General features: G+C 48.6%; 1 protein-coding gene and 1 long non-coding RNA gene across 2 annotated transcripts in view; one reads left to right on the forward strand and one right to left on the reverse strand.

The window, feature by feature from the left end:
• Positions 1-3,268: 3,268 nt before the first annotated feature.
• LOC134164810 (uncharacterized) lies at positions 3,269-4,713 on the reverse strand. The gene is made up of 2 exons (XR_009965271.1): positions 4,625-4,713; positions 3,269-3,555 (listed from the first exon to the last, which is right to left on the reverse strand). It is a non-coding gene; the product is annotated as an uncharacterized LOC134164810 (long non-coding RNA).
• Positions 4,714-8,704: 3,991 nt separating this feature from the next.
• Positions 8,705-12,929, forward strand: part of SLC23A2 (solute carrier family 23 member 2) — a 54,106-nt gene continuing 49,881 nt past the window's right edge. The window contains exon 1 of the mRNA XM_062620968.1: positions 8,705-8,841. The gene's annotated coding sequence lies outside the window, so the exon portion shown is untranslated. The remainder of the gene's footprint in view (positions 8,842-12,929) is intronic.

The raw sequence follows: 12,929 nt of genomic DNA on the forward strand, positions 1-12,929 counted from the left end.
CTGTTTTTGTGGCCTGCATGGACAGAGCTTGCTTACAACAAGAATCAGGAAGCAAACACTTCCTTCCTCTCCGCTGCACTTGCTGGATACCAAGCCATGATGCTGGCCTTCATCTCTGGAGCAGCATAAAGGCTACTTTGGAGTTTGCCTCTCCAGTAGCACATAATCCATATGTGAATCCATACAGAGCTTTTCCAGTTCTCTGCAGTTACAGTAAGGAACAAAACTGTGACCAATCCTCCTTGAGAGGACTCTCTGCTCTGCTGAAGGAGCTGCTTTGGCACTGAACATCTCAGTTCTGTGAAGGAATCACCATTCAGGGATGTTCAAACGGGGGAGAACAAAACCCATTAGTCACCACTAATTCATTTGATTGTGAAACACTTACTTGGACTGAAGTAGGAGCTGCTCTTAAGTCTTTAAAGGATTAGCTGCCTGCTGGTCTTCCGTGCCTGCAACCATTTATCTAAGCTACTGCTGCAAATTGTGCTGTTAACCTGTCAGGCAAGGTTTGAACCTTTCTTTCCTTGTCAGTGGGAAATGCGTGGTACACGGGATAGTGGGGAATGACTACATCCACAGTCAGAATGTCTGGGTTCTTTCCCCAGCTTCTTGAAGGAGGGAAAAGACAGAGAATGAATATATTGATAAGTGTCTGCTTGAGGACATTGCAAAACCAAATGAGGGGCTGTAAAGAGTTTAGGGATTACGAGATGTTTTCAAATGCATCCTGCCCCCCGCTTCCATCTTTTCCATGGGCTGTTACCAGGGCAAATAATTCCTTTCCCTCCTGCTGACCTGTCGGCACGCAGCATTGCCATCCTGCTCCATCCTCAGGCTTGCATTTGTCGTCCCGTGTTGCATCATGTTCAGCACAAGAGGTCAAAGCAGCTGGCCAAAAACCAGCTGCCAGGGGAGGGTTTGCTCATGCAAGAGCATCAGTTTCTGAGCTAAAAGCCGTGCTGAGCAAAGGAGACTTTCATTCTAGCAAGAATCCTTGAAGAAAGCTGGGAATTCACCTCACAAGGGTTATTTCTTCCTCTTACACATGTAGTATCTTTAGTGTAAAGGGAAAGATCTCATGTCCTTAAGCCTACAAATACTGAGTAGCGTCACCATATAATTTTCTAGCAGTTGTTATCATTAGGATGTCATTAGGAAAAATCATAATGATTTTCCTTGTCTCTCAACACGCCAGTTCATGTCGCAGCACGACTTCTCCACTGCTATTTTGGGTGCTGCTTTCCCAGACAAATGTCTCCTTTTCTTTGCATTTGATCCTGCACGTCAAGTGAATCCTTGCTGCCTTTTATTGCACAAGAACAGAGGCGGGATTGTAACATGGGCCAGGGCATGGTCTCCAACTTCAAACGCAGAAAACTATTTGTCAAGGTTTCTCTTTGTTGGGTGGCTGCGTTTCAAATCACTTCAAAGTTCAACTCACAAACAGCTTGTGTTCTAATCCTCCCCATGGAACAAGGGAGGCTCTTTGACTTGTGCCCACAGCCACTGAGACACTGAAGGCTTGAAGCTGGGAGCCTGCTCCACTCCTGGGAATTTATCACAGGAAGGATGGAGGGAATGTTTGAAGGGACCTTAAAGCTCCTCCAGCTCCAACCCCTGCCACAGGCAGGGACACCTTCCACTGGAGCAGCTTGCTCCAAGCCCCTGTGTCCAGCCTGGCCTTGAGCACTGGCAGTGCCTGTGCCAGGCTAGAACCAACCTGATCTTCCCCTGTTTCAGCCTGAACCCATCACCCCTTGTCCTATGGCTACAGTCCCTGATGAAGAGTCCCTCTCCAGCATCCTTGTAGCCCCCTTCAGACACTGGAGCTGCTCTCAGGTCTCCCCTTCAGGAGCTTTCTCTTCTCCAGGCTGACCCAGCCCAGCTCTCTCAGCCTGGCTCCAGAGCAGAGCTGCTCCAGCCCTTGCAGCATCTCCATGGCCTCCTCTGGACTTGCTCCAGCAGCTCCACGTCCCTCTTGTGCTGTTGCCCCAGAGCTGGATCAGGGCTGCAGGTCAGGTCTCCCCAGAGCACTGCAGAGGGGCAGTATCCCCCCCCTTGACCCCTTTCCCCCCTGTCAACAGGGCCCAGGTCTCCAGAGGGACTAAGGGCTGGCACAAATCCCTTCTCCCAGCTCTGCTGTAGTGAGGGAAAGTCATCTACCAGTGGCAAGATGAGCCAGAGCTCGCAGGAACACTTCAGTGACACTGCCTCAGAGTGGCTGACACCAAGTATGAGTTGTGGAGAGGTGGCACGTGAGGCAGGGAAGGAGTTAACGCAATAAAGGGCAATTTGCTGGGGAGAAGTTGGAGTTCATTGTTCAAGGCTCCGCTGTGGATTTCCTTTTTATCCTTTCCTCTCTGAGTCTTGGCTCTCAGCATAAAAGGGGTTGCTAGTCCTTCCTCTCCCTGTTTTTATTTAGACTGCGAGCCCTCCGAGGCAAGGGCTGTACCTTAACCTGTGTGCAGCAGCACAGTGGGAAAGCTTCACGGGCAGGGAACTATAAATAGTGAGCCTGTGCAGCCCTGTGGCATCCATGCTTGCTATAATTGCCTGGTTTTTGCTCCTGTGACAAGTGTTAGTTCAGCTGTCAGGGAAAGGAGGAACTGAGAAGCATTATCAGAGACAACTTCCAGCTCTCGTGTTGCCCATTGAGCTTTGGTTTGGGCCTGGTTCTCCCTCCTGCCCCGAGTTCTTCTTTTCCTGTGTGTAAATGATGCCCAGTGGGATTTGGGCACTCCCAGAGCTGCAAAGGGCTTGTTGTGGTGCTGCTTCAGCACCACACATTTATTATGCCACTTGCTCGAGGAGGTTGATTCTGTAGCAGTGGTTTTCCTGTCACTCCTGACATCACTGTGTTTTGTTACTCCACGCTCTCATGAGGAATTAAATGAGTCATGGGGCAACAGTGGGTAAAAGCAATGACAAAGTCCAAGCCCACCCTTCCTCCCTGAACAGTGTGTGGCTGGTCTGTCAGAATAGCTTGCAAGTGGGTTTAAGTGATGAAAGGTTAAACCAGCGATTCTCCCTCTGCTACCACTAGGAAGGTCTGAGTAAGCAACCACGAGAATGCTGCTGCCTATTCTTTGTACTATAAAGGGCCTTCATTTGAACTCCCAGTGGAGGTGGCTTAAGAAAACATGGGGTTTATTCTATGCTATAAAATTCCTCTAATGGACTTAATGATTCTGTGTGCCAAGTCCACATCCTTTTGGAAGTAGTTTCAGTGGAAGGAAGTTGTGCTGGTCCTGCCTATCCACATCTGTCAGCAGAAGCTGCCATTTACTGCCACAGCTTTGAACAAGAGCCATGCATGAGCTTGACATGAGGTGGCAAAACCCAGCTTGTCCCCTGCTTGGAGACTGTCTCTCCAAGTGATGCAGGCTTCAGCTGATGGGTAGCTACAAGCAAAACACCAGTGTGAATGTGCACCAGCACAGCAAATACGTCAGGAGCTGTCACCATGGGCTCTGCAGTGCCTCTTCTGCTGCCACAACGTCTCAGAGTCAGGAGATGTGGCTCCAGCAATTCAGCACCACTGGCAACTAGAACCTGGCAGGAAAAGAGAACAGGGAGGATAAATGGATTCTGTTTTCCTTCCCCAATCCTGGTCCCACTCTTCCCAAGATGTTAAGAGCTAATTTCGGCAGCTATGCCTTTGAAAAGAAGACTGGGAATGAACTCTGAGAGGTGACTAAGCCCATCTCCTCCTTCCTCAGCCAAAGGCAAGCCTTCCTCCTGACTCAGCAAGTTAAATCTCATCTATTTGATACAGCCCGAGGTACCAGACATAACAGCATCAAGAAAATTAGTTTCCCATCCAAAGCATGAGCTGTGCAGATGAGTTAGTGTTCCTGTAAGTGTTCTTGCTTACTCTTCCTTCCCTATATTCACTGAAAACACGTGGTCAATGCGGTTTGAACAACCCTAGAGCAAGAAGCACAGGAACCTGCTCTGGGTTGTTTGTCCTGTGCTGGCTGCCACAATCTGCTCTCCATTTACACGCTATTTTGCACAGACAAAGGTGAAGGAAGGTCTCCTCTCTCCAAAAGCTACCAGAGGTAAAACCATCTTGATAAAAGCAGCAGGGATCCAATAATCCTGCAACCATGCAGATTGTTTTCTCCTCCTCCCCTATTGATTTATGATGTGAATTGAGGCAACTCTAACTTTGCAGCCCCTGCCATTTATCTCCCTATATAGCAAGCACAGCAGTACATCTGCCTCTTGGATCGCTGGCTGAAGCCTCAGTAATTTGAGTACTTGGATCAAAGTCGGCTGAGATCCTTGGACCAAAAGCCCTATTTGCTATTAAGAGCACTTTGCACTAATTAAACTTCATAGAATTCTCCTTGGGTTTTCCTGCCTCCTTTTTGCAGCTGACACAAGTGAGGATTTAGCTGAGACGAGGCTGTTCAGGTTTAGAAATAGTTCTTAGAGATCAGTATTTTCACTGTCTCAATTTCCATATAAGACAAGAGGGGAAACAGCAATCAAGTCATGACTTTCCCCAAGAGAAACTACACGTTTAGGTAGGTGGAGGAACCCGAGGTGGTGTTTTCCACTAGGTGGTGGTAGACAGCATTGTTTAAGAAGGGTTATTCGCTCTTCCCCTCTTTACCTGGTGCAACAGAAGCCCAGGTTCCGTCCTGTTCTGTATTCTCTTTCCATTACAGTTACTACTCCATATTCCAGGGAAAGAAGCCAAAACATCACTGCTGGTGAGCTCTTCACTCTTTTCTTGGGGAGGTTTTTTTCCACCTCCCAAGAAGCTGTTGAAACACCAAAGGTTCCGTTTCTATTTTGTGCAACGCAGTAAAAGCTATTCCTGTTATCCATATACATGTGTACATGTATTAATTCCTGGATCCATCCATAGGAATCACATAAAATAGTGTTGATCTGCTTGGGGGGTAGACTATTTCCTTCTATCTCCTTGTATAAAACAACCCTCCAACCCAAAACACGCCAAGAAAACCAGCCAGGGAATTGGAAACGAGCCATGGATCCCAGACCCAAACCAAGCATCCTTGGATCGAAATGGATGTGAAGTTTGGATTTGGTCTTTTGGAGCTCGCGGACTCAGATCAATGATTCACATCCCTGTTTGAGGCAGCGCTTTGGTTTAACATGGAAATATTGAGTAAACAGAAGGGATTCCAGCCAAAAAACATTTCAGTCTCAGTTAAATTTATGCCGCTAACGTCCATGCTGCATCTCAAAACCCTGACCTTCTGTAGCCCTGTCCTTACCATTCTATTTGCACAGAGCCATGAAGAAACAAACAACATCGAGCTGGCAAGCTTGGGGAACACACTCATAAAGGTTACCTCCGACTATCGCAATAGTCTTGCGTTCTTTGGCTGCAGAGAAGGACACAGAGCCCAGCCTAAAGGCTCCACTACAACAATATCTCCTCACAAAGACTTGCAGCTCCACATGGGCACAACCTCACCACAAAATCAAGTCCCTGCTTGCGTCTGTGGTGGAGATGTTGTGGTGATTCAGGCTGGCAGACATCACAAAGCACTATTCGCTCATGCGCTCTCTATTCGTTACTACTGTGATTACATTAACACTATAATATTTATCCTGAGTTATGAAAGCAAACGTAATGAGGGATTAGTAAAAAGAAGAGAAGGAGGAATTTGGACTCCAGGAGTGCAGTGGGAGCTGAAGAATGTCTTAACTTTAGGCCAGTTAAGGCAATTACAGCAGGAATTCAGGCTATCTCATTTTGATGGACAGGTATTCTGCACTGGTTGAAGTGGGAAGACTGGTGTAAGCCTCCTATTGTGGCTAACTGTCTAGATGCAGCAACACCTCACCTGATCAGGTAAATCCTCAAGTGAGCTTTGAGGAGCTCAAATAAGCTCCTAGATTAGAGGTACCATAGCAAAGAAAATACCAAAGGGGCTGGGTCTCCTTTAGTTCTGCACAAGAAATGATTAATGATTGCTGATTTCTCTCGACAGCATTATTCTTATGAAGGACATGCACACGCACATCCTGTGTCTCCGATCCTTCCGACTGTTTTATGGTCCTGTGAATCATTCAGGCAGAAAGTGACTGACTGTCTTTATAAACACCTCATGGTTCGTCACTGCATTTTAATAACAGAAATTATATATGCCAAGGATTCCAGTAAAACAGTTATTACTTCTTCTGCAGCATAAAATGGGCTCTGGCTCCCTGAAGGAGTGAAATGCCAGGGCATTTGCTGGACCTCCACAGCACAGAAGGCCACCTGGAAGAGGAACAAAAGGCTGAAAAATGCATCTGCTGGGTTTGAGCCCATGGTTCCACGGGGTTAAGCTACGTCAAATTCAATTCTTGGAGCACTAAATCCACTTTTATCATCTTTCCCCTGCTTGTCCTTGGGATTGCCATGACCCCGAGGTCTCTTTTGCTGTTCCATTTCAATCTGACTGATGCCCAGGTCTGCACTTCTCTTGTATCTCTTGTGTTGTCCCTTGCAGCTCTCTTGTGTTACCTGTATTTCACTCTTCCACCCTCCACCAGCAGAGGGTTAGGAAATTATAACACTCATAAAGAAAAGCTGTGTCTCTGCCAGTAATTTCTGAACACAGAAAGGCTGCATCACTGAATGCATCGGATCCATCTTCCTGCACAAACTCCTGTCAACAGCGAAACTGCTGCAGTCTCAATCAATCTTGCATTACTAAAATAGCCCTTATATCACAGCACCATGCTCCTCTACCCTAACAAACAAAGGCTATTACCATTTAAAAGCTGCACTAACTCCATGGATAGGTTTGGAATAAGGCCAGGCATTGAATAATGTCTAAGGGATCAATATTCAGGCTGTTCAGCCTGGAGAAGAGAAGCTGCGTGGAGACCTCATAGCAGCCTTCCAGTAGCTGAAGGGGGCCTATAAAGATGCTGGAGATGGACTCTTCATTAGGGACTGTAGTGACAGGACAAGGGGTAATGGATTAAAATTTAAACAGGGGAAGTTTAGATTGGATATAAGGAAGAAGTTATTTACTATAAGGGGTGAGGCATTGGAATGGGTTGCCCAGGGAAGGTGTGAATGCTCCATCCCTGGCAGTGTTCAAGGCCAGGTTGGACAGAGCCTTGGGTGCCATGGTTTAGTATGAGGTGTCCCTGTGCAGTGCAGGGGGGTTGGAACTGGATGATCTTAAGGTCCTTTGCAACCTTAACTATTCTATACTTCATAATCTAGAGCAGCACAAGAGATGTGTTGTGATTTATTGGGGTCCTATCCACTTCTCCATATGGTTCACTTGAAGACCTTTTTTAGAAGTTTAAGGAGTGTATTGTAGTGACCATGTTAAAAATACATGCACAAGAAGGATGAGAGGCATAAGTGCTCCAGAGGCCTTGTAGGGTCTCTGCTCTTGAACTCCTGGGCTCTAATGGGATCTGATGAAACCCTCTTTAGAAGGGCAAGGGGATGGAAGGGGTCAGCCAGCTGGTACTGGGTGAACATTCCTGGTACTGAACTGTGCAAACAGCAGCTGGAAAGGCAAAGACCTGAAAGATCAACAAAGAACTGGAGGTCTGGGTACAACTGATGCAATGGTTCCAGTGAGTGTCACTGGTGCGGGAGCACGGGTGCTGCTATTGACTGCCAGCTACGAGGCACCTGCATCAAGTAAGGAAGGGGCTGCTGGGGGAGAGAGCTCAGCACCAGGCAGTGTTAGCTCAAGGACACCTACTGGAAATGAGCAGCATGGGGCTTGGAGGGGGGTTTGTGGCGGGGAGAAATGGTAGGAATTGGGGGGGAGTACAAAGGAGGTGGAAAGGAGGCAGAAGGGGGCAGAAAGGAGGCAGAAAGCAGGTGGGAGGGAGGTAGAAAGGGGGCAGAAAGGAGGTAGAATGAAGGCAGAAAGGAGGCAGAAAGGAGGTATAAAGCAGGTAGAAAGGAGGTAGGAAGCAGGCAGAACAAGGGCAGAAAGGAGGTAGAAAGGAGGCAGAAAGGAGGCAGAAAGCAGGCAGAACAGAGGCAGAAAGGAGGCAGAAAGGAGGTAGAAAGGAGGCAGAACAGAGGCAGAAAGGAGGCAGAAAGCAGGCAGAAAGGAGGCAGAACAGAGGCAGAAAGGAGGCAGAAAGGAGGTATAAAGCAGGTAGAAAGGGGGCCCAGCTCTGGCTTCCCAGAAAAGCACCAAGTGCCCGAAGGTTCAGCTCTTGGCACATGTGAGAACTGCACCTACTGGAAAGGGCAGAAGCCAATTTAGGGCGAGTTGATGTTATCAGACCCCACTGGGGATTTCAGGCTGTGGGAGGCCATGCCCATCGTCGCTACGCTATGGGGTACGGGGAACACTCAACCCATGTGCTGGTGAGCGATCCCTGTTGAAAGCTCACTAAACCGAGGTGTTAGGCTAGAGGGACGTGTGTGGTGGAGGTGGCATCTTTGGGGCAGAATCAACTGCTTTTTGCCCCCCCTAAGCTCACCCTCCTACTATAAACGATGGATTTTTCCAGAGGGGAACAGAAAACCCAACCTGAAAACACCAAACCTCAGGAAGGGCCATGGCCGCCTGTGGTGACACCAACCAAGCGCCATCTTCCTGGGGGTTGAGGAAAGACCCCCACAGACAAAGCCCCCCGCGGTTGAAGCCTCGCCACGGGTCCCTCCTCACCGCCCGGTGCCGCCATGACAGCAGGGCCCTGACGGGAGAAGGATGGGCGGCGGGCGCCATCTTGTCGGGGGCGGAGCAGGGCCCGGCCCGCCCCGCCCCGTGCTCTGCCTGCCGGGGCCGCCCCGGCCTCGCCGCACTCGCCGCTGCCGCCCGAGCGGAGCCGCAGCCCGCAGCGCCATTGCCGCCCTCACTCAGCCCGCTATGGCAGGTGAGCCCGTCCCCTTCCTCCTTCCGCAGGGGGAGACATGCCGCCGCATGGAGGCTGGCAGCATCGCCGGTGCCTTCCCCCGCTGGCACCGCTCTCCCCTCAGCCCGCCGCGGTCACCGCTGCCGTTCGCTGTCACCTCCATCCCGCCCCAGCCGGAGAGCCGCCCTCCATCCCCACACGGCCGCGGCTCGCCCCTTCCTCCTCACGGGGAGGTGGGGTCGGGGCTCCCCGGCAGCCTCCCACCATGTTGCCCGGCCGCCCTTCACCTTGGCCGCGGGGCTCGGCGCCGGCCGTGCCGCTCCTCCTCTCCCTTTTTATTTCTCTTACTTCTATTTTAAACCTTCCCCGTGGGCTCCGGGCCGGCGTTCCCCGGCTCGGCGGAGCCCGCAGCCCGCCTTGGGCGGAGGGGAAAGGGGGGCACCTACCTGGGCATGGGGGATGCCTGAGGGGGGAAGCCTGCGGGGCCTGCTGTTACCGGCTGGGGTTTGGTTTGGTTTGGTTTTTTTTTCCTGTCATTATTGTTATTTTATGTGTTTAATCCGACACAAAATGGGTGGCAGAGCCGCAAGCTCGCAATTGGGATGGAGAAATGCAGGTTAATTCTTCCCTGGTCCTGAAGGGGTGGCCACGCTTTCTTCTCTGATCCCGTTCTCGTGATGCGCTTTGAGGTGGTGGTTTTTTAACACCCTTTTCATTTATTTATTTGGGTTTTTTCTTTTTTTTTTTGGGGGGGGTGTGTGTGTGATATTTGGGGGCATTTTTTGTGTTTTTTTAATTTCTTTTTCCCGAGGGCAAATCGCAGCAATAAATATTTCTATTTTCTGCCTTTTTTTTTGTTGTTGTTGTTTTTCAAGACCCATATCGCATGTGGCTTTCTTTTGTTTTAAGGTACATTTTGGGTAGCAATAAGTGATGGAGGTAGCGCAGAAAAATGTCTGAACAAAGCTTGGCGAAAGCCTTCAGTGAGGTTTCCCTTGCTTAATGGTAACATCTACCTACCTAGAGCATGTATTGCTGTTGTGAGTGGCTTTTGCCTTTCTTCATGAAGGATGAGGATGCAGGCAGAGGCTTGCACAGCTCCATTCCTGTCCTTTTCCTTTTCGAGCCATCGTTGTCATCCCATAGACTGGGCAGACTCAGTGCAGTTAAAGGGGTCCCACACACCCCATCCTTTACCTTCAGCAGGCAGGGGCTGGCCCCCAAAGGGAGCTGCAGGCAGAGGTTCTTGCAGGAAAGGGAACTCCCCAGATGTATTGAACACAAGGTAAAGACCTTGAGTGTTAATTTTTTCCCATCTTATCACTTGCCCCATGCAGCTGGCTCGAGTTCAGTGCCAGGTAAATGCTCTGCTCCCTGTTGCTGCTGAACTTGACCAGCTGAAATAAAACCACCAACTGCTCCGTTTTGACAGGGAGCTTAATACCTCTATCCTCGCGTTGCCAGCCTTCAACAAGCTTCAAATTACCCAGTTTAAGCTTAAAGAAATAGCTGCTTTGGGTAGTGGTTTTGCTGGCAGCTGGAGTTTGGTGCAGGCTGTAAAACCTAGTGGAGAAGCAGGACAAATGCTGGAGGGATGAGCTGCTGATGTGTTGCGCAGTGCCAGAGCTGCACACCTTGATCTGCCTGGTGATTTCGCTATAGATAAAGGATTATTGCAACAAGGAGCTCAGGTTAGTAAACTGGAAAATAATCCCTGAGATACGTAGAACACTTGGATTAGTAGTTGATGAGCCCCTTACAACCCTACTCCCAGCTTCGAGTCATCATCCAGGTAGCTTGGAAGTAGAGCAGTATTAACATGGAGATGCATTGAAACAAATCCAGCCTTGGGCTGAGGTTAAACTGAGATTTTTATCATGGATTTAAACAAGCCTTTGGCTTTAGTAAAGATGCAAATAGGAGTTGAAAATGTCTTGTCAGACCCCTGGGGATAAGGGAAGGAGTTAAGAGTGCGATTCTCAAGGGCGGGTTGTGCTCCTGCTGTTCCTTAACAGACCGAGCTCATATGGTTTAACATCCATCCCAGTCTGTCTCTTGTCTGTAAGCCCTGCTCTTAGCTAGGCTTAGATTTGGTGAACTTTCTCAAGGCACGTGGCTCTTGGTTCAACCAGATGTAAGGAGCTGGGTGGAAATGGGGTTCTCTGAATATGGGCCTCTTGCTCCTTCTGCATCTTTAGCACAGCAACAAATCTGAAGGAAAACCAGCTTTTCAAATAGTAATTTGGGCTGCGGGTTGGTGACTGTTTCCTTCGGTGGGAGCACCAATTTAAGCAGCCCCCATCCATCACTGGTTGTGCGCTCCCAGCCCTGCAGTGACCCCTCGGTGGTGCTGGTACCTGCTCAGTGGGGTCAGGGATGCAGCATTTGTCTGCAGTTCAAAGGTTTTTAAACTAAACCAAGTCGAGTTTTCTTTCTTTGGTGCTGTCAGTTTGTATCTTGGGTTTTGTTTGGTTTTTATTTCCTGAGGTAGCCGAATCTGTCAACTTCCTCAATGTAATCAACTTTCTTATTGTGCTATGAAGTGGTTTTGTTGTGCTGTTAAGGTTGATTGGAGACTTGAAAAACTAAATGGGTGAACCGTTGCCCATCTTCAGTATGAACTCCTCTAGGAGTGGCTGTTAAGCTGCTCTGAATGTCAGCAGTTAACTTCTTCTGATCCTTGTGTGTACAGGGGTAAGACAACTGATACATTCGGAGCTGGTCCAGTTGATAGCAGGTTACAAATTGGTGTCTCACACCAGATGGTTTTTGGAAGATCTTACTCTGCTGTAGCTCTTCCTGTCAGTGCATCTGTGAACCATGTAAGAAAAACAGAAAGAAAACTCAAGCCCAAAAAGATTCTGTGGGCCACTTCAAGAGATTTATTTTACTTTCCAACACCTTTATGCATTCATCCATACGAGAGAAAACGCAGAGAATGGTTTTTCTTCCATTGAAGATGATGGTTCTCCTATTGCTGGAACAATCTATTTGCATCAAGTGTTCTTATTTATGAGTCACAGTGGTCATGGAATGGTCTGACAGCAGTTACAGTGGGCTTTATTGTACTCAAAAGCTGCAGGAAGAAAATATTGACAGTTAGGATGAGTAAAGGAATGAAGTAAATCATTTCAAATGAAGGCTGTTTGCCATGTTCTCCAGCCGTTCCCAGGGGTGAAGTGCACGAAGTCATCGTGCTAACACATCATGCTTCCGTCAGAGCTGGAGAGCGTGTTTTCTTTATTGCTAAATATTTTTAGTTGTTAGGAGCTGTCTTCTGACAATGTTTATTTGAAGGCAACTTGCTGGTATTTGGCCATTTCCAGGTTACGGGAGGGAAAGGTCTGCTGTTTGAGTGTTCTTCTCTTAGCGATGAATCTAAACGTGGATTTCTTGCCATGGTAATTTGGCCATGAAATAGGTAGAATTCAGAACACCTCCTTGGGAAAGGGAACTGGGCTGTTGAAACACTGCTGGCACTTGGTGGAGGAATGAAGTAGGAGGGAGAACTAGCCTTCTGGTTAAGAGGTCTCCTGCTCTGGTTTTATTCCTTGCTCTCAATGTTAATCTTGGCCTTTTTTTTTTTGCCAAACATAGCAATAAGAATGTGTATGGCATCAGAATCCAGCGTGCCTGTGACACCCCGTGCAGCTCCCACCGTGTTCTCATCCAGCGCGTGCTCAGAGGTTGGATGAACTTGGTTTTTCTGGTACTCAGTGTTGTCACTGGTGTACTGGTGTAGCAGACAGTGAATCATCAGTCACCTTGGGCCTTGCAGAGAGCTCTGGTCGTCTTGGCTGTGCCATGGCCCCAGAATAGAATTGGGCTTTTTGGTTTGGGAAAGACCAATTGGCCATCGAGGCCGTCCTAAGGGAATCCCAAAGCACATGTTTGGGGGGGGGGGGGGGAAGAGATTGAAATACTCTTTGTTCCTATCTGACAACTCCATTTGATGTGCAGAGGAGGCTCGAGGTAATTGTAAATCTAGTCTTTTAATGGGTTTATAATTAGACATTCTATGATCTAAATATCTGTGTGTCTCAGCTCTCAGGCCAGAAGATGAAAGTGGTAGTTATGGTGGGGTGGAAGTGCACCAGCCAAGTGGCTGG

Source organism: Pezoporus occidentalis, unplaced genomic scaffold, assembly GCF_034315485.1.
Source record: "Pezoporus occidentalis ecotype Australia unplaced genomic scaffold, CSIRO_AGI_Poc_V1 ctg226, whole genome shotgun sequence".
Lineage (NCBI taxonomy): Eukaryota > Metazoa > Chordata > Aves > Psittaciformes > Psittacidae > Pezoporus > Pezoporus occidentalis.